The sequence below is a fragment of the Artemia franciscana genome, chromosome 7 (assembly GCF_032884065.1).
Source record: "Artemia franciscana chromosome 7, ASM3288406v1, whole genome shotgun sequence".
NCBI classification, from domain to species: Eukaryota; Metazoa; Arthropoda; class Branchiopoda; order Anostraca; family Artemiidae; genus Artemia; species Artemia franciscana.
Window position 1 is genome coordinate 15,862,868 of NC_088869.1, and position 18,657 is coordinate 15,881,524.

Sequence of the window (18,657 nt, forward strand, 5' to 3'; positions counted from 1 at the left end):
TCTTAATTAAAGTAAAATTCAAGTAAAATTGAAATACTTGAGTAAAAATTTATCTGAGTACTTGGTACTTGTACTTAAGTAAAAAAAAGAAGTACTTGGCACAACACTGACTATATGAAATCTTGTTTATCATAATGGTGTAACTGAAATATAACAATAACTGTTGAGGGTATTGAGTTTAAACTTCCGCAGTATGTTCAGGAGACTGTTAAAAAGTTGTTAGAGAGTACTCAGTCCTTCTCCCATTCCCTATTTCAGTTGCCCTCTCTCCAAATTTATCTCACCTATATTTTAGAAAACCATCTTGTTCAGAATAGTTGATGAAGTTAGACAATTATACCTTCAAGGACGACTTAGCCACCAGATCCCCATGGCTTTGGGGGTGAAGTGTTTTAGGATTGGAAGTTACATAAATCACCAGTTGCTTAAATAGATGGTGGATATGGGGTTTCTCCCCTAACTAAACACGCCGATCAGGACAGCAGCAACCTCATGCGGTGGGTGAAGCCCACCTCAGGAATCTGAGTACCTAGGTTTAACCTAGCTCTAATCAGATTCCAGGCCTAGGGTCGGTTGGGCTAACGACCCTCCATCCAAAAATTAAGTGCTACGAAAAATAACAGCATAGCTTCGGACCCAGATTCCCTTTAAGATTTCAACCATCGCGCGTCAACGAAAATGCTGACGACGTCAGAAAGAAAACGTTATAAGACAGACTAAACGTTATGGACCAAGTGGGCCACATATGTCTTGACTCTGAATGCACATGCGTCAAAGAACCTGCTCTTCAAAGAACTTTGCAAGAATAAAGTGTCGATTGCGGGTCTTACAGAAACCCATCTTACCAGGAGCGGAGAAGAGCGAATAGGTAACAGTGACTCATTGCTCTAATCTGAAAGAAGCACGAGAAGGAATGGCGTCTGCCTTGTGCTAAGTAGCCTTACAAGAAAGGCCTCACTTTTACACGAAGCTATATCTGACAGATTAACGAAGGCCCACTTTGGACACAAGCATAGCAAGATGAATGTCATCGTATGCTATGCCCCGACCAACGATTCTGATGATGTGACTAAGGAGGATTTCTCCATTGCTTTGTCCAGTTGCCTTGCGAAAATATCTCCCCCCAATGATATAACTGTTCTCTTTGGCGACTTCAATGCGACAGTATACAACGATATGGGTGTATGGCGCGGCACAGTTGGTCTTTTATCCCCTGACCCACTTAACGACAATGGACTTCGCTTACTTGAACTGTGGTGATCTTACGACCTTTGCATCGCAAACACCTACTTCCAACTTAAAACTATTCATCAATACACGGCATAGTAACGACGGCTGCACAAAGAAGATGATTGACTGCGTCATTACTTCCAAGCGCTGGAGATCATTGTAAGGAGATCCAAGCGCGGAGAGATCATCTGTAAGCTACAAAGCTTACAGATCAGTAGAGCTTGGAAACGCACACCATTGGCTTGTGTGCGCCAATTTCTGGCTTCATCTCCGTGCGCAGCCATCAGAAAGAAAACCCGTCGCTGCAGATATTGAGAAACTAAAGAAGCCAGATAATCATCAGAAGTACAGTGTTGTGATATCAAATCGCTTCGAGTCCCTTTGCTCACTAAATAGCAGCGAAGATCTCAGGAAGCGTTTTAAGTTTCAGACCAGTGAAGCAGCACAACTAGTGCTTGACAAGAGGAGTTACCCAAAGAAATCGTGGCTAACTGATGAAACACTACAAGTCATAGAGCAGAGACGGAAAGCAAGGCTTCTTGGGGACACAACCACATATCGAAGGCACAATGGGTTGCAGAACAGATTTTTCCATCAGGGTAAAACCCATTTTGTTCAAGGAAGGTCGATGATATCGAACTAGCGGCAAGAAAGACCGACATGGGTAGCCTCTTCAAGCATCTCAGAGACCTCACGGAAAATAAAACTCCCACCTTGGGTCCCGTCCTGTCCTTCAGTGACGATTCAAACTTCAGTGCGATAACATCTCTTTTGGACTTATTGAAAGTTCTTCTTGGATACAACAATACGCATCTAAAAAGTGTAAATCGGATTAGTGTAAAACTTGTCTGACTGGTTTTATCAAGACTTTAGACATTTCACTTTGAGACTGTTATTGATTACCTGAAAGCATTAGAACAGAGGGCTTGGCTTGCATACTAACCTAGCAATTATGTACTACCAGGTGTTTATGAGGAGGGGAATAAGATGAGAAAATCAGTTAATAATGTCAAGATAATCGTAAATTAGAGAGGAGAAGTTGCAAATTAAGGACGATTGTTCGTGAATTTAGCTGCTCACAGTAGATCAATTAACACCCTATAAAGCAAATTGCATGTTTCGCTCCATGTGGGAAAAAAAGGAGCTTTCTAGGCGAGCGTATCCTTTTGATGATTTATTTCAAATTTATTGGAGATTGGTCATTCGTTTTGTTTGTTCGTTTTTTTTTATTATATCAAATTATGAGAGTTGAGAGCGTGTATATAATTGTGACTGGTATTTGCCATATTCGACACCACGGACCATTTGGTGCTTTATTAGATAGTGGTTAGAGATCTTGTTATTCCCCTTGGGCTCACAGCATAGATGATTTGAAAAATCAGAGGGTAAACTTTTATGATTATTTTAATGTAAGTATTAATAGAAATCTGGATTTTATTGTGCCGGCGTTTGAACCCCCTGAAGATACTAAATTTATATTTAACTTTGATGTTAATGATCTTACGTGTTAGCATGGTGGATCACATGATTTTTGCATTTTTCATTTGAATTGCCAAGACCTGAATACAACTTTTTATTGTTTAGTTAATTTAGCTACTCTTAATTTCTTTCATGTTTTAACGAATGCTTGGCTTGGTGATCATAACTCTGCTCTTCTAGATATACCAGGGTACATTTTACTTAAACGGAACCGACAGCAACGTCAGCAAGGGGTCTTGCAGCCTATGTAGGTGAAGATCTGCATGTGAAAATACGTGATGATCTACACAAATATAATGAAATGGTGCATGAAACACTAGATCTAGAAGCTAGATTAAACAAGAGCTAAGAGCTCATATGGCACTTGTGACGAGGCCGGAAGAGCCAAGAGCTCATATGGTATGAGCTCTAGAAAAATTCTAAGAATCAATAGATTGATTTAAAAGGAAAATCAGAAGCTTTATACCGGTCGGGATTTAAAATAAGAGCTCTGAGTCACAAGGTACTCACTTTTTCTAATTTTTCCTCTCCCTTCAGCCCCCCAAATGGTCGTATCAGGGAAAACGATTTTATCAAGTCAATTTGTGCAGCTCTCTGACACGCCTACAAATTGTCATCGTCCTATCACGTCCAGAAGTACCAAACTCGCCAAAGCACTGAACCCCACCCCTAACTCCCCCAAAGAGAGCAAATCCAGTACGATTATGTCAATCATGTATCTACGACATTTGCTTATTCTACCTACCAAGCTTCATCCCAATTTTTCCACTCTAAGCGTTTTCCAAGATTTCCGATTTCCCCCTCCAACTCCCCCCAATGTCAACAGATCTGGTCGGGATTTGAAATAAGAGCTCTGAGACATGACTTTCTTCTAAATATCAAATTTCATTAAGATCCAACTATGTCAATCACGTATCTAGAATTTGTGCTTATTCTTCACATCAAGTTTCATCCCAATCTCTCCACTCTAAGCATTTTGCAAGATTTCTCTTTCCCCCAACTCCCTGCGTCCCCGGATCCAATTCGAGTCAAAAGTTGAGCATCTGAGACATAAGATCCTTCTATATATCAAGCTTCCTTAAGATCCAATCACCTATTCGTAAGATAAAGATACCCAAATGTTCACGTTTTCTAAGAATTCCAGTTTTGGTCCTCCAACTCCCCCCCCCCAATGTCAGGGGATCTGATCGGAATTTAAAATAAGAGCTCTGAGGCACAAGATTCTTCTAAATATCGAATTTTTTTAAGATCTGATCACCCGTTCGTAAGTTAGAAATACCTCATTTTTAAAATTTTTCCGAATTATCCCCCCCCCCAACTCCATGAAAGACAGCGCATCCGGTCCGGTTACGTCAGTTCCCTATCTTGGACTTATTTTTATTCTTCTCACCCAGTTTCATCCTGACCTCTCCGCTGTAAGTATTTTCTAAGATTTCTAGTCTCACCCCCCCCCCCAACTGCCCCCCGTAATGACATTGAATCCAGTTGGGATTTAAAATAAGAGGTCTGATTAAGGTGGTCATTCTAAATGTGAATTTTCATGAAGATCCAGTCACTCCTTCGTAAGTTAAAAATACGTCATGTTTTTCTAATTTTCCAGAATTAACCGCCCCCACTGCCCTAAATAGAGCGGATCCTTTCCGGTTATTTCAATCATGTATCTAGGACTTCTGATTGTTTTTCCCACCAAGTTTCATCCCGATCCCTCCACTCTAAGCGTTTTCCAAGATTTTAGGTTCCCCTACCTAAACTCCCTCCAATGTCTCCAGATCTGGTGGAGATTCGAAATAAGAGCTTTGACACGATATACTTCTAAATATTAAATTTTATTGAGATCTGATTACCCGTTCGTAAGTTAAAAATACCTCATTTTTTCTAATTTCACAATTAACCCTCCCCAACTACCCCAAAGAGAAAACATTCCATTCCGGTTATATCAATCACATATCTAGGACTTATGCTTACTTTTCCCACCAAGTTGCATCCTGATCCCTCCACTCTAAGCGTTTTCCAAGATTTTAGGTTCCTTCCTCCAACTCCCCCAATGTCATCGGATCTGGTCAGGATTTGAATGATAGCTCTGAGACACAATATCCTTCCAAATATAAAATTTCATCAAGATCCTATCATCCGTTCGTAAGTTAAAAATACTTCATTTTTTCTATTTTTTCCGAATTAACAGCTCCACTCCCCTCAGATGGTCAAATCAATTTAAATTAGTCCTGTCCCTGATGCGCCTGCCAAATTTCATCGGCCTAGCTTACCTGGAAGTGCCTAAAGTAGCAACACCGGGACAGACCGACCGACAGAATTTGCGATCGTTATATGTCCCTTGGCTAATACTAAGTGCCATAAAAATGTTGATGCATATTTAGTCATTCCGTATAGGTCTCCCTCTAGCTCTATTCAAGAATTCTTTGAGAATTTACATGAACAGCTGGCGAAAGTGCAATCGAGAAATAAGCCTTGTTTCATTCTTGGTGATTTCTCAACTTTTAAATCTTTGCCTGTCCTATAGTTTAGTACCTACGATTAACATTCCGACTAGTTTCTTAGACTTCCGCAACGTTTTGGACAATACATTTTCAAATGTACCTTTTAGATCCCCAAGAGTTGTTTTAAATGTTGAATCTGATCACTTTGCTGTTTATGCTCATTTTGAGGTATTTACTCATAAGTGAATAAATTCTGACCTGAGTAAAGGTCGGATGTTTTTGATAAAAATACCCTTGTAAAACTAAATAATAATTTAGTTTAAGTTGACTGGATGTCCCTGCTTAGAGAGGAAAATGATGCAAATTATAAATTTGCATTTTTTATGGTAAGTTATTGGAAAAGGCTAAGTAAGTGGGAGTTTTTAAGAATATGGGAGGGCAAAATCATAATGGAAAGAAGCCACGGATAACACAAGATCTTCTTGGGAAAATAATTTTAAGAGATAGATTGTTTAAGTTACAAGCTAACCTACAGACGAGAATAAAGAACAATGCCGTGTTTTTCGTTTTTCGTAAAGAACAATGCCGTGTTTTTCGAGTACAATTTACAATGCTTGCCCTGGGGCCGTGAGGAGGTTTTCATTCTCAGACATACTTTCCAGAACCTTCTATCTATGCTGACCAAAACTCCAATATCAAAATTTCAATAGGATGTGTTTGGGGAAATTATGGACGCGGGGGGCAGGTTACCCTCCAATCATTCTCGAACATCAGAAAAGGCACTAGTACTTTAAATTCCTAATCGAATGACATCCTTTCGAAGTTTCTACGACAACTTCTTCTGTATTAAGTGCCGAGGTATAACCTCCTCCATCAAAAAAAGATACAGTATGCCTACATCGCTCTTTACTTGGAAGCGCTACCTAAGATCTGGTGCCACTTTCGAAGGGGTTCAATCTTTTTTATAAATCACCATAATTTTATAGCTTACTACAATTGCCACCAGATCTGGGAGGGGGTTTCAAACCTGGAAGCACATAATTTGATATTCAGACTATTTTGAAAAAAATAGCTATCAAAATTTTGATCGGAAGCACTAGGAAAACAGGGCATAGGGGGGGGGGTGCCCTTTACTCACTTTTGATTCTTAAAAATGCCACTAGAGCCATCCATTTCCAATCAAAAGACTCCCTCTAAAGTTTAGACGACCGCTCCTTCATATGAGGTACCTCTGCTACTGATGCTACTAAGAGAAACTCAGTGCCAATCCATGCCACCTGATACGAAAGGAGCTAAGCACGGTCCTCCTCCGTCATTAACAGCAGCAACAACAAGAATAAACAGGAATCTTTTCGCAAGACAGTGGAATTCTACATTTGAATGAATATCTCATCCTATGTCCAAGGGCCGTCCTCAGCAAAACATTATTTAAATAAAAAAAGACCTACAGCACCATCACATACAACCATTAAAATAATTTTTTTAAACAGTCCCAAAGAGCTTACTTCAGCGAGGTTCAACCAGTACTGATAAATAAAGTGAGGAGAAACAAGGCAATTCGTTGAAGTGAAAGAAAAACAATTGAAAAGACGCTTTCACTGCTGATCTTGCCTTGTTGGCAGCTAAGTTCTTTTTATAACTATTTATGTGTTAGTGTCTACTGGTTATGGCACTTGGTATTTACCAAGTGAAACACAGCCATCGCAATTTCTGTCTATCTGTCTGTCAGTCCCGGTTTTGCTAGTTCGAACATTTCCAGAAAAGCTAGGACGATGAAAGTTGGTAGGCCTATCAGGGACCAGATAAGATTAAATTAGAAAAAGTTTCATCCCCAGTTCGACCATCGGGGGAGAGGGGGAGAGTGGAGGGACAATTAATTCAAAAAAATTAGAAAAAATGAGGTATTTTTAACTTACAAACGGGTGATCGTATCCTAATGAAAGTTGATATTTAAAAGGAACTCGATTTTAAATATTAGAAAACACCCAAAGTGGAGAGATCGGGATGAAACTTGGTGGGAAGAACAACTAAAAGTCCTAGATACGTGATTGAAATAACCGCACCAGATCGGCTCTCTTTGGGGGAGTTGGGGGTGGGGGGTATTTTCAGTTCTTTGACGTTTGGTGCTTTTGAACGTGCTAAGACGATGAAAATTGGTAGGCGCGTCAAGGACCTGCACAAATTGATTTTTTAACAGTCGTTTCCCCCATTTGACCGTTTGGAGGGGGGGAGGGATAAAACTTTTATTTTTTTACCGACGTTTTTAATAGTAATAAATATACGTAACTTGAGAATTAACTTACGTAAAGAACTTCCATATTTGTATATTATTATTCCGTATATGAGGGGGTTCTCCCCCTCGTCAATACCTCCCTCTACACTAAAGCTTGAATTTTGTCCAAATTCTTTAAGAATAACCCCTGTATCACAAAGACCACAGAATAAATAGTTGAAATTAAAAAAAAATACTTTAGCGTAAAGAGCGAGGTATTGTGGAAGAGATGATCCTCCTTATTTACGTAATAATTTCTGTAAAATTTAGGTTTTAATGCTGCTCCTTACTTCCAGCTGATTTTTTTTCTCCATGTTTTTTTTAATAATGCTAGAAAATCCTGCAGCCCTTTCATGGATATTCTCTTCCCTCATGATAAATTCCTCCATGGAAAGATCCTTCACGAAACCCCCCCCCCCCGTTCAGCACAAAAAGTCCCCCCGTCTGTACACTTCCCAATGACCCTTAGTATATGTAAACAACGGTCAGTTTGTAACTTGCAGCCCCTCCCCCGGGGACTGAGGGGGATTAATTCGTTCCGACATAATTATTAAATTTTTCGACTATGGTGAACAAAATGGATATCTCAAAATTTTGATTCGGTGACTTTGAGGAAAAAATTAATCGTGGGAGGGGGCCTATGTTCCCTCCATTTTTTGGTCACTTATAAAGGGCACTAGAACTTGTAATTTCCATTAGAATGAGCTCTCTCGCAACATTGTAGGATCACTGGATCGATATGATCACCCCTGGTAAAAAATTTAATTAACTGTGAAAAGATCTCTCATTACTAAAGAAATTAGAGTTCATCCTTTGCTCCTTCCTAAGTGATGACGTTAGAAACTTGGCCTATGGTAAAAAAGTCAACTTTTGAACTAAGACAGATAGATTTTTTTTCAACAGCAGTCGATAGCTCTTGATGAGCTGATCAAAGTATGTCATCCATTTTTCGGTAGAAAAATTCCTTCATGAGACATATCAGTTTGAAAGTTTAAAAGTATTGACAACTTTAGCAGTAAGGTACACACTGAAACCAAAAATAGGCCGATACAGAAATGGTATCAGATGTGCCTCTTAAACTTTAAAATTTCTCTAATTACTAAAGAAATTAGAGTTTATTCTTTGTTCCTTTCCAAGTGATGACGTTGGAAACTTGGCCTACGACAAAAAAGTCAACTTTTGAACTAAGATAGATAGATTTTTTTCGACAGCAGTTGGTAGCTCTTGATCAGCTGATCAAAGCATATGCTATCCATTTTTTGGTAGAAAATTTCTTTCATGAGATATATCAGTTTGGAAGTTTAAAGGAGTTGACAACTTCAGTAGTAAGGTACACACTGAAACCAAAAATCGAAACCAATTGTGAGACCTAAAGGGGACTTTTAAGCAACAGTCGGCTGTTAACACATAATCATCTTCAGCAATAAGGGGTTTGAAACTTTTGCTAGCTGGTGTACCTATTAATTGCTTCCGGAAAGCACAAAAGTGCTTGACTAGGGCAAAAACTTAACTAAGAATAATTAAAGAATCTTAAAAACAGAAACAACGAATCGACTGGATTTATCAAAAAAAAGAGAAAAAAAAGGGGGATGATGAAGAGAAAGAATAGAGAAAAAGGAAAGAAAAGAAAAAGGCCCAAAGAGATGAGGACCGCAAGACATTCAAATCTAAACAGCATTTCTCAAATAACCCTTCACTGCTCGCTTGAAGGTAATAAGGCTATTTGAGTTCCGGAGTTTGCAAGGGGATTAAATTTCAAATAGCTGGTGCAAAAAATCTAATTAAAAAAGAAGCTCTTTTGTTGACGGTGTCCCGTGGACTATGTTTTAAATAACTAAAACTTCGAGGTCAACATAAACCCCACGACCCCAGGGGGAAGGCTTTTATTTTATGTACCGGGGGCAAATAATGAATTTATGAAAGATGTTCCTTTTTAAGGGACAACAGTAATCAGATGGTAACTAGCCCCCCACACCCCCCTTTCTTTTCCAAAATACATCTGGTTGAATTCTCGAGGTCATCATTTTGTTCAAAATATACCAAAGACCGTATAACAGATTATTTTTGGTACCTACCGATTGCTTTGGGTACCCGCCTGAGGAACCGTATTTTAAACAGTAAGCTGTACGAAAAATGTGCTTCAAACCCGTTTTCTAAATCTATATGAAATGATAGGTTGAGCTAACTCATCTGCTTGTGATTACTTTGAGAATGTGCTGAAGGGGGTATTGAACTTAGAAACTATAATACTGAAAAAAAAATGTCTCTTTGATGCTTTGATAATTTTTTGAAACCTTGAAGATAAAAAAAAAACTTTGATAATGAAATGGAGAATGTTGAAATACTTGAAACTTAGGCTATCAAAAACGAACAAATATTAACTAGAAATAACCTTTCCGAAAAATAAGTGTTTTAAAGAAAAGTAAAAAGCCAAATTAAACTTAAGAAGCTGTTAAAGCTTACTGAAAACGAATTATATTTTCTTTTATACTTACAATACTGAGAACAAAATAAAAATCACAGTAAAAAAATCTTAAAATACAATCCATTAGTCATTAAATGTCATATATAAAGTTTAATTTCATTAGCTTTTATCAAGGACTGTTCCAGAAACACACACAGTTTCCAATAAAAAGTAAATGACACAGTGGGCACAAGCTCTCTACAATTAGGGGAGGGGGATGGGGACAGTTACCAAAATCTTGCTCAAGGGAATTTTTGTTCCTTTCAAATTGATTTAAATGTTTTCAATCCAAGTTTTACTCACTTTTAGATTTATTTATTCCTTTCTATTAGCACCTTTTGTATGCTTGTTGTCTATGGTTGTTTAATTAGTTTCTGCTCGTTTTGGGTTTCACTTACTTTGAGTTTCTTTAATATTAACATCTTTCATTTTTAAGTTTGAATTATTAATAGAATATATTTCTGGTCGTCTTAATTTTAATAGGGTCTTTATTATTCTTTGCAAAAGTTCTTTCCCGATTTTTTTTTTTGTAAATTAATATTAAAGAACATACCAACCAAAACACAATTACTTACTGACTTTGCTAGTTATTAAAGAAAAGAAAACTTACGAAAAAAGAACTTTTTACTTCATTTGCTTTACTTCCATGTGCTTATTAACCAAATTATTTTCCTTTGTTGAAATCTACTAGATCTAAAAAAAAATGACAAAATACGAACCCCGACGATAAACCAGTACACTGTGGCTGTAACCCCAGAGCCCAATATGGTCATCCTCAGTAAAAATAGCTGTATGGCTTGAAAACGCTGTTGACCTTAAAAAAAAAAGGTTAATTTTACACAAAATTATTATAAAACACCCAGCAATTAATTAGTAACGCAAAGAGATTGCCTACCATGGGGAAAACTTTATTTTTTTAAATACAGTACTGATTATATACATTGACATACACAACGCCTGTATGTGAATGGGAAAAATGCACCTAATTCAGAACCCCAATTTGATTCTGAAAAGCTCCTAGACCGAACAACCAGGCACGAGTTCGTTGCCGAACTTAGCAACAAGTTCGAAGCACTCTATATCAGTGACCAAGACGACCACGAGATGATATGGGCAGATAAATAACCTCTACATTGAGTCAGCAAGCAAGACCCTTGGGCACCGCAAGAAATCGAAGGACCAGTGGCTATCGGACCGCACTTGGCAGCTCATAGTGGAGAGAAAAGTCGCAAAACTTCAGATCCTTGCCTGCTACGACGCGAATCAGATTTACAAGACCGAGAATTACAGACAAATTGACAACGCTGTCAAAAAGAGCACGCGCCGAAAAAAGCACCATTTCTAGGAAGTAATGGCCTCGAAAGCTGAAGAGGTTGCCAAGAACGGAGACATCAGGTCGCTCTACAAGATAACGAACGAGATGATCGGGAAGAAAAGAGCCAGCGATGGTCCGGTGAAGGTAAAAAACGGCATACTTGTTACCGGTCCGAAGAGAAGAAGGAGATGTGGGCCAACCAAATTGACAAAATCCTGAAAAGACCACCCCCGGACGAGCCAATCTCCATCCCCCCCGAAGATCCTAAGATCTCGCTAAATATCAACACCGAGCCCCCGACTGAAGACGAAATTCTGAAGGCAGTCAAAAATCTGAAAAACGGCAGATCACCAGGAGACGATCGCATCACGACAGAAATGCTGAAATGCTCCATGGATACATGTGTCACCTATTCCAAAGACTTCTTTGGAACCATCTGGACAACAGTAAAATTACCTTCAGAATGGCGCCACAGTACGCTCGTGAAGCTCTTCAAGAAGGGCGATGCCACGCTCTGTAACAACTGGCGAGGCATCAGCCTGCTCTCGATTCCTGGCAAATTGTTGTCCCACATTATCTTGTCCCAAATACAACGTCACACCTAGGTGAATGCCATCGTAATGAACAGCATTGCTTCCACCCAAACCGCTCTTGCACGGACCTGATATTCACACTGCGAATGCTCACGGAGGAGAGCTGCGAATGGCGCAATAAACTCTACATGATCTTCATAGACTTCGAAATGGCGTTCGACTCATTAAACCGCCAGTCACTCTGGAAGCTCCTTCACCACTATGGTATTCCTGATACCATAGTAAATCTCACCATGGCGATGCATGAAGATACAACCTGTTGTGTGAAGACAGCAGAGGGAAATTCACACAAATTTTCCATCCTCTCTGGGGTGAAACAAGGGTGCGTGCTATCCCCGCTACTGTTCGCAATCGTCATAGATTTCTTACGAAGTGTCGAATCAGCTGGGTTACGCCTAAATGATCGCCTATAGAGCGACCTAGATTTTTCTGACGATATTACCATCCTCGAAACCTTCAAATCACGGCTTCAAGCGCTGCTCTCGAGAGTCCAACAAAAAGCAGAAGGTTTTGAACTCAATACCAACGCGAGTAAAACCAAAGGCATGGCAAATAGCGGTTCACCTATGAACATCAAATGTGGTCACAACAACATGGAACAAGTGGTCCATTTCAAATATCTTGGCAGCACCATCGACAACACGGGATCCACAGCCAAAGAAGTCATCGCCCGAATTGGACAAGCTAGCAGCATCTTCGAAAGGCTCAAAAAAGTTTGTAGACCGCGACTTTCTCTCTCCAGATGAAGTTCCACCTGTTCAACAGCAGCCTCCTGCCCGTTCTCATCTATGCATCTGAAATATGGTATCTTAACCAAGAACAAGAGAGGAAAATTCAGTCGTTTGAAAACATGCACCTACGTAGACTTACGGCATCCATTGGACCCAGAAGGTAACGAACGAACACATTAGAAACATCACAGGTCAAGCATCCTTCATCAAGACCATACGAAGGCGTAGATGAAGCTACCTCGGACTTGTGCTGCGCATGGACGATTCCAAAATTCCCAAGTCTACTTTTTTCTGGTTAACCGAAGGCACCCACCGCTGAAAAAGACCCAAAAATACACTGTCGTACCTACAACAACGACCTGCGGCACCTTCACGCCTCAATACAGCCGGAGTGCGAAAACATCGTCGCAGCCGCAAGTTTCAGAGACGACTGGACTCTTCTTAGACGCCCGGGGCCCCTCTGGAGGCACAGGAGGATCTAAGGTCAAAGGTGCAGAACGAGGCTGAGAAGGGATTTGAACCCAAGATCCTCTAGTCACTACCGAGAACTACCTACCCTGGACCAATACACGCGCCTGGCAATGCTTCAGTAAAATTTATACTGTAATATTTTTCCCCAGATCAATATATGCTGATCATAAACAAAAGAAAACAAGGGAAATCATGATAAACACAACAGCAAGCAGCTATAAAAACCTCGGTAGTACAATTACACAAGACGGGAATTGTGACAGAGCAGTCATGCTACGCATAGCGTATGCAGGTGGAGCCATTTCTGAAGAACATTTAGAGATGTAGATACTACTCGCAGAAGTTGAAATAGCGATTATTTAGGAGTAATGCACTCTCTGTACTTTTATATGGATGGGAGTCCTGGAGCCTTTCAAACAGTGCTGAGAAAAGGCTAATTGGCTTTGAGAATAATTGCCAGCGTAGAATCCTTACGGTACATTGGACCGATAGAGAAACAAAAGCCCAGATTAGTGCAGATACCGAACAACCACTGGTTGCCGACGAGATCAGAATGAGAAAATGAAAATATTGGGGGCATATGACCCACATGAGCGAAGGACGCCTCCCACATGAATTATGGTGTTTGGCCCCTCCCGGCATTCGAAGGAGTGGAAGTCAACGCAGTAAACATGGAAGATCCCTGAAAAAAGAGGCTACGAGTCTCCAAACCACTTTGAATGAAAGTGGAATTGAAATCGATCTCAAGATCGATCAAGTTGGAGGTCAACTGCTGCTGCCCTATGCGCCCCCAGGCGTAGAAGGATCTAAGTCTAAGTATGTAAATCCTTCTAATACCATCTCTTCCTCTTATAGCTATAGTAAATAGAAATTTAATTATTTATGTGCGGAGAGCCAAGATCAAAACATGCATTAGCCTAATTCAAGAACGTCCAGAAATTAATTAAATAAAAACAGGTTTGTTTAAATGAAAGTGAGGAGCAACATTAAAACTTAAAACGAACAGAAATTACTCCGTATATGAAAGGGACTTTTCCTCCTCAACGCCCCGCTCTGTACGCTAAAGTTTCTTACTTTAAAAAAAAAATAGAGTTAAGAGAAAGAGTCAAACTTTAGCTTTAAACTTTTTAACTCATCTTGTGCTTTTTGAGAAGTTTTTTTCAGAACGAAATTCTATTTCTAGCCCTTTAAAATTTACTTTTTTAAAAGCTTGCAAGAATTTTTTAAAAGACGTCAAAATACCCCTCAAAAATGAAGTTAATTTGACAGTGACGTTATTTTCGAGGGATTTCAGGCTTTTTTTTAAATCCTTTAGATTGGTTTTCAAAATGACATTTTATAATTAACACCAGGGAAAATAATGATTACCACTCCTGAATTTTTTTTGAGAGAGAAAGATGGGTTTATTAATATAAATAACAAAACAAAACAGGCAAATGGCGCGAAGCAAAGCTTGTTCGGGCTTACAACCCCAATACACATACAAATAAAACAATACGAAAAAGAAGAAAAAAAAAATTAGCTATAAATGACAATTTTTTTCACTAGACTTTTTACAAACATGTTTTTGAGCTATGGGCCCATTAGCAGGTCAAAATATAAATTCTCCTAGAAACAATTCGTAATTATAAGAGTTTAAAAACGGGCATCAAATGACGAATTCCCTTTTATAAAGTTAGGTAGCAAATTATATACTGTTCAAATTATGTTTAAAACTACAGATTCAAATATACAAACCTACCACTCTCCCCAACTATAAGAAATTACTACGGCTGTCCATACATTTCCCTCACGCTTAAACATGGCCTAGGCTAATCAGGGTTTCTGATTTTCATTTAAAAACAGTGGTGTAATTTCGTCAAAATCCCGGAGGAGGAGTTAGGCATAAGCCATTTCGTACCATAAAGGTACTGTTTAGAGCTAATAAATTACTTACAATAAACGAAAAAAAAAAAAATAAAAGACATCAACCATTATCCACCACGTAACTGTGAAACGGAACACAACTTCGACCAAACTTGGACTAAAAGAATATTTAGTTTGTAGTTAAAGGCAGTGAAAAATTCTCCGTAGAAGATTCATCGAGAACACCTGAGACAGGGTGACTCACATTATCACGGCAAGAAAGAATATTCATTCGTTTTCAAAATGCTAATCGAATCGAAAGTAAAGGGTCATATGTCCAAGAAATTTTTTTATTGTCATCTTTTGAGGGAAAATAAAAAAAAATGGATTTGATAGTACATGGTTTGGGTTTGCGACCATGAGTGTTGAGAAAATTTTGTGCATAAATAAATCACTTGTTCAACATTTTTTCGCTTCAAGTAAAGTCTTGTGTATTTACCAGGGTAAGAATTTACAGGGTAATTATCAATCAGTTCGTGGTAACGAAATGTAGTAAGGAGCGACCCGGATCAATAGTAACCGAAACTCTAAAAATGGAATTTTGATACCAATAGTTACATCAAAGAAATCGCATTTTAATGCTGATTTTAAAAATATAATTTTCATCAAGATTAGTCTAGCCTATCAAAAGTTACGAGCCTGAGAAAATTTGCCTCATTTTAGAAAATAGGGGAAAACACCCCCTAAAAATCATACAATCTTAACAAAAATCACACAATCAGATTCAGCGTATCAGAGAACCCTATAGCAGTAGGTTCCAGCGCCTATCAATAAAAATGTGGAATTTCGCATTTTTTGCCAGAAGACAAATCACGGATACGTTTTTTTTTTCTAGGGATGATTGTTTTGACCCAGTGGTCCTAGCATGTTGCGAGAGGGCTCATTCTGATGGAAATTTAAAGTTCTAGTGCCCTTTTTAAGTGACCAAAAAATGGAGGGCACCTAGGCTGCCTCCCACGCTCATTTTACCCCCAAAGTCACCGAATGAAAATTCTGAGATAGGCATTTATTCACCATAGTTGAAAAACCAAAAACTAAATCTTTGGGTACGACTTACTCCCCCGCAGTCCCCGTGGGAGGAGTTACAAGTTACAAACTTTGACCTGTGTTTACATATAGTAATGGTTACTGGGAAGTGTCCAGACATTTTCAGGGGGATTTTTTTGGTTTGGGAGGGCGAGTAGAGGTGGGGGGAGGGTTACGTGAGAATCTTTCCATGGAAAAACTCTTCATGGGGGAAGAGACTTTCAATGAAGGGGGTGCAGGATTTTTAGCATTATCAAAAAAAAAATAAAAAAATAATATTGAAAAGTTTTTTTTCTACTGAAAGTGAGGAGCAGCATTAAAACTTAAAACGAACAGAAATTATTGCGCATATGAGGGGTTTACCTCCTCGTTATACCTCGCTCTTTACGCTAAAGTATTTTTTTAGTAATTTCAACTATTTATTATACGGCCTTTGTGATTCAAGGGTCATTCTTAAGGTATTAGGACAGAAATTAAGCTTTAGTGTAAAGAGCGAGGTATCGACGAGGGGTGAACTCCCTCATATACGCAATAAAAACATACGAATATAGAAGTTCGTTACGTAAGTTAATTCGTAAATTACGTCTATTTTTTACTAAAAAAAATGTTCATAAAAGAATTAAAAGTTCTAGTTGCCTTTTTAAGTCATCAAAAATTGGAGGGCAACTAGGCTTCCTCCCTCTCTCCTTTTTTCTCAAAATCTTACGATTAAAACTATGAGAAAGCCATTTAGCCAAAAAAAATTAATATGCAAATTTCGTTTTAATTATTTATGTGTGGAGAGCCATGATCAAAACATGCATTAATTAAAAAACGCCCAGAAATTAAATAAAAAAACTATTTTTTTTAAATGAAAGTAAGGAGCGACATTAAAACTTAAAACAAACAGAAATTACTTCGTATATGAAAGGGGCTTTTCCTCCTCAACGCCCCGCTCTTTACGCTAAAGTTTTTACTGTTTTAAGAACTAGAGTTAAGAGAAAGAGTCAAACTTTAGGGTAAAGAGCGGGGCGTTGAGGAGGAAAAGCCCTTTCATATACAGAGTAATTTCTGTTCGTTTTAAGTTTTAATGTCGCTCCTTACTTTCATTTAAAAAAAAATAGTTTTTTTTTATTTATATATTTAGGCTCAAATGCTAGCCTGTATTTTAGACTTAATTTTCCTAGATTTTTTGGAGTTTTCTTCAAACAATGCACGCCTTGCATTCCTCAAAATATCATTTAGGAGGGGAAGAGTAACTGTGTGATATGCGCAATGTGAAAACAGGAATTTAATATGAATGATTTTAATTTAACTGAAATTTAAATAATTTAAACAATTCGGGAAATAAACAAGAAACAATTTAAATATGCATGAAAGTCATTCATGCCATAAAACATGCGTTATCTAGGGAGATCTATCAATCTATTTTCGAAATAGTCCAAGACTATCGAGAGTGCCCCCTTACAAGAATCACTCTAAATGAAAATCAACAGTGCTAGTGCCCTTTTTAAGTGACCAAAAAGATTAGAGGACAAACAGCCCCAATTCCATACCTTTTTTCCTCAAAGTTGACCGATCAAAGTTTTTAAAATTTTGAGATAGCAAGTTTGTTCAGCATAGTTGAGAAGCCCAGTAACTGTGTCTCTGGGGATAAGAATGACCCCCAAAGCCCACGGAAAAATGTCCGGAAGTCATGGATTTTGCTCTTGTTAACACATAACATTTGTTATTGGGAAATATGCCGACGTATTTTTTTTTTTTTTGGGGGGGGGGTTGCTCTGGGGATTTTCCACGGGGAAGAAATTTTTCGACGGGAGAACTCTCCGTGGGCATTTTGTACTCGGGAATTTGCAAGAATTCCCATCGGAAATTATTTTTATTTATCATACTTTCTTATTACCCACTCAATTTTAAATGTGGAGATGTTAAAGGGAATCATCCGGGAAAATTTTGTACCGGTTTTGAATTAGTATCTTTCAGTAGGGGGGGGGGGACTCTCCTTGAGAGAAACTCTCTATAGGGGAGAAAAATTCCCACATATAATCAATAATTAGAGTATTTTTTTAAATAAAAAAAATTCTTTACACGTCCGTACACTAGAAACCATCTGGGAGGAATTTTCAGCTAGAATGGAAATGTCTGTGGGGAATTTTCCAGGCGAAATGGGAGGTAGGATTCTTTACGTGGAAAGAAACTTACATGGAGGAATTCTCTGCAGGGGGAAGGAATTTTTCGTTAAGGTGAGGCAGATAACCCGGCATTATTTGAAAACAATCAGGAATTAAATAAAAAACAAGTTTTTTCAACTCAAAGTAAGAAGCAATATCAAAACCACTCTTTATGCTAAACTTTGACTAAAAAAAGAGTATGAATTATCTAAGAACAACTCCTCAAACACAAGGGCCTTTTAAATATATTATTAAAGCTGTTTTTGTTATTCTATGAACACCCTTAGTGTAAGGAGCGAGGTCTTGAGGAAAGAGAATCTTTTTCGTTCATGCAATAATTTCTGTTCATTTTAAGTGTTGATATTACTCCATAGTTTGAGTTGAAAAAACCTGTTTTTTTTTTATTTAATTAAAATCCAAACTGAAAAAAAAAGAAAGTTGCGGCTGGAAGAATTACGACATCAAGGACCAGAACAAATTAAAAACAAAAGTAATGCTGAAAGAAATTTGGAAGTAGAAGGCAGGCAACAGCGAGAATCAGAAAGAGTGTTGAGTGTTGAGAAAGTTTTGTGCATAAATAAATCAC

The 18,657-nt window shown here is 38.3% G+C and overlaps 1 long non-coding RNA gene across 1 annotated transcript in view; it reads right to left on the reverse strand.

Annotated features, from left to right (window-relative positions):
• LOC136028897 (uncharacterized) overlaps positions 1 to 18,657 on the reverse strand; it is a 35,050-nt gene that overhangs the window by 8,419 nt on the left and 7,974 nt on the right. The window contains exon 2 of the long non-coding RNA XR_010617904.1: positions 10,600 to 10,694. This is a non-coding gene — a long non-coding RNA (uncharacterized LOC136028897). The remainder of the gene's footprint in view (positions 1 to 10,599; positions 10,695 to 18,657) is intronic.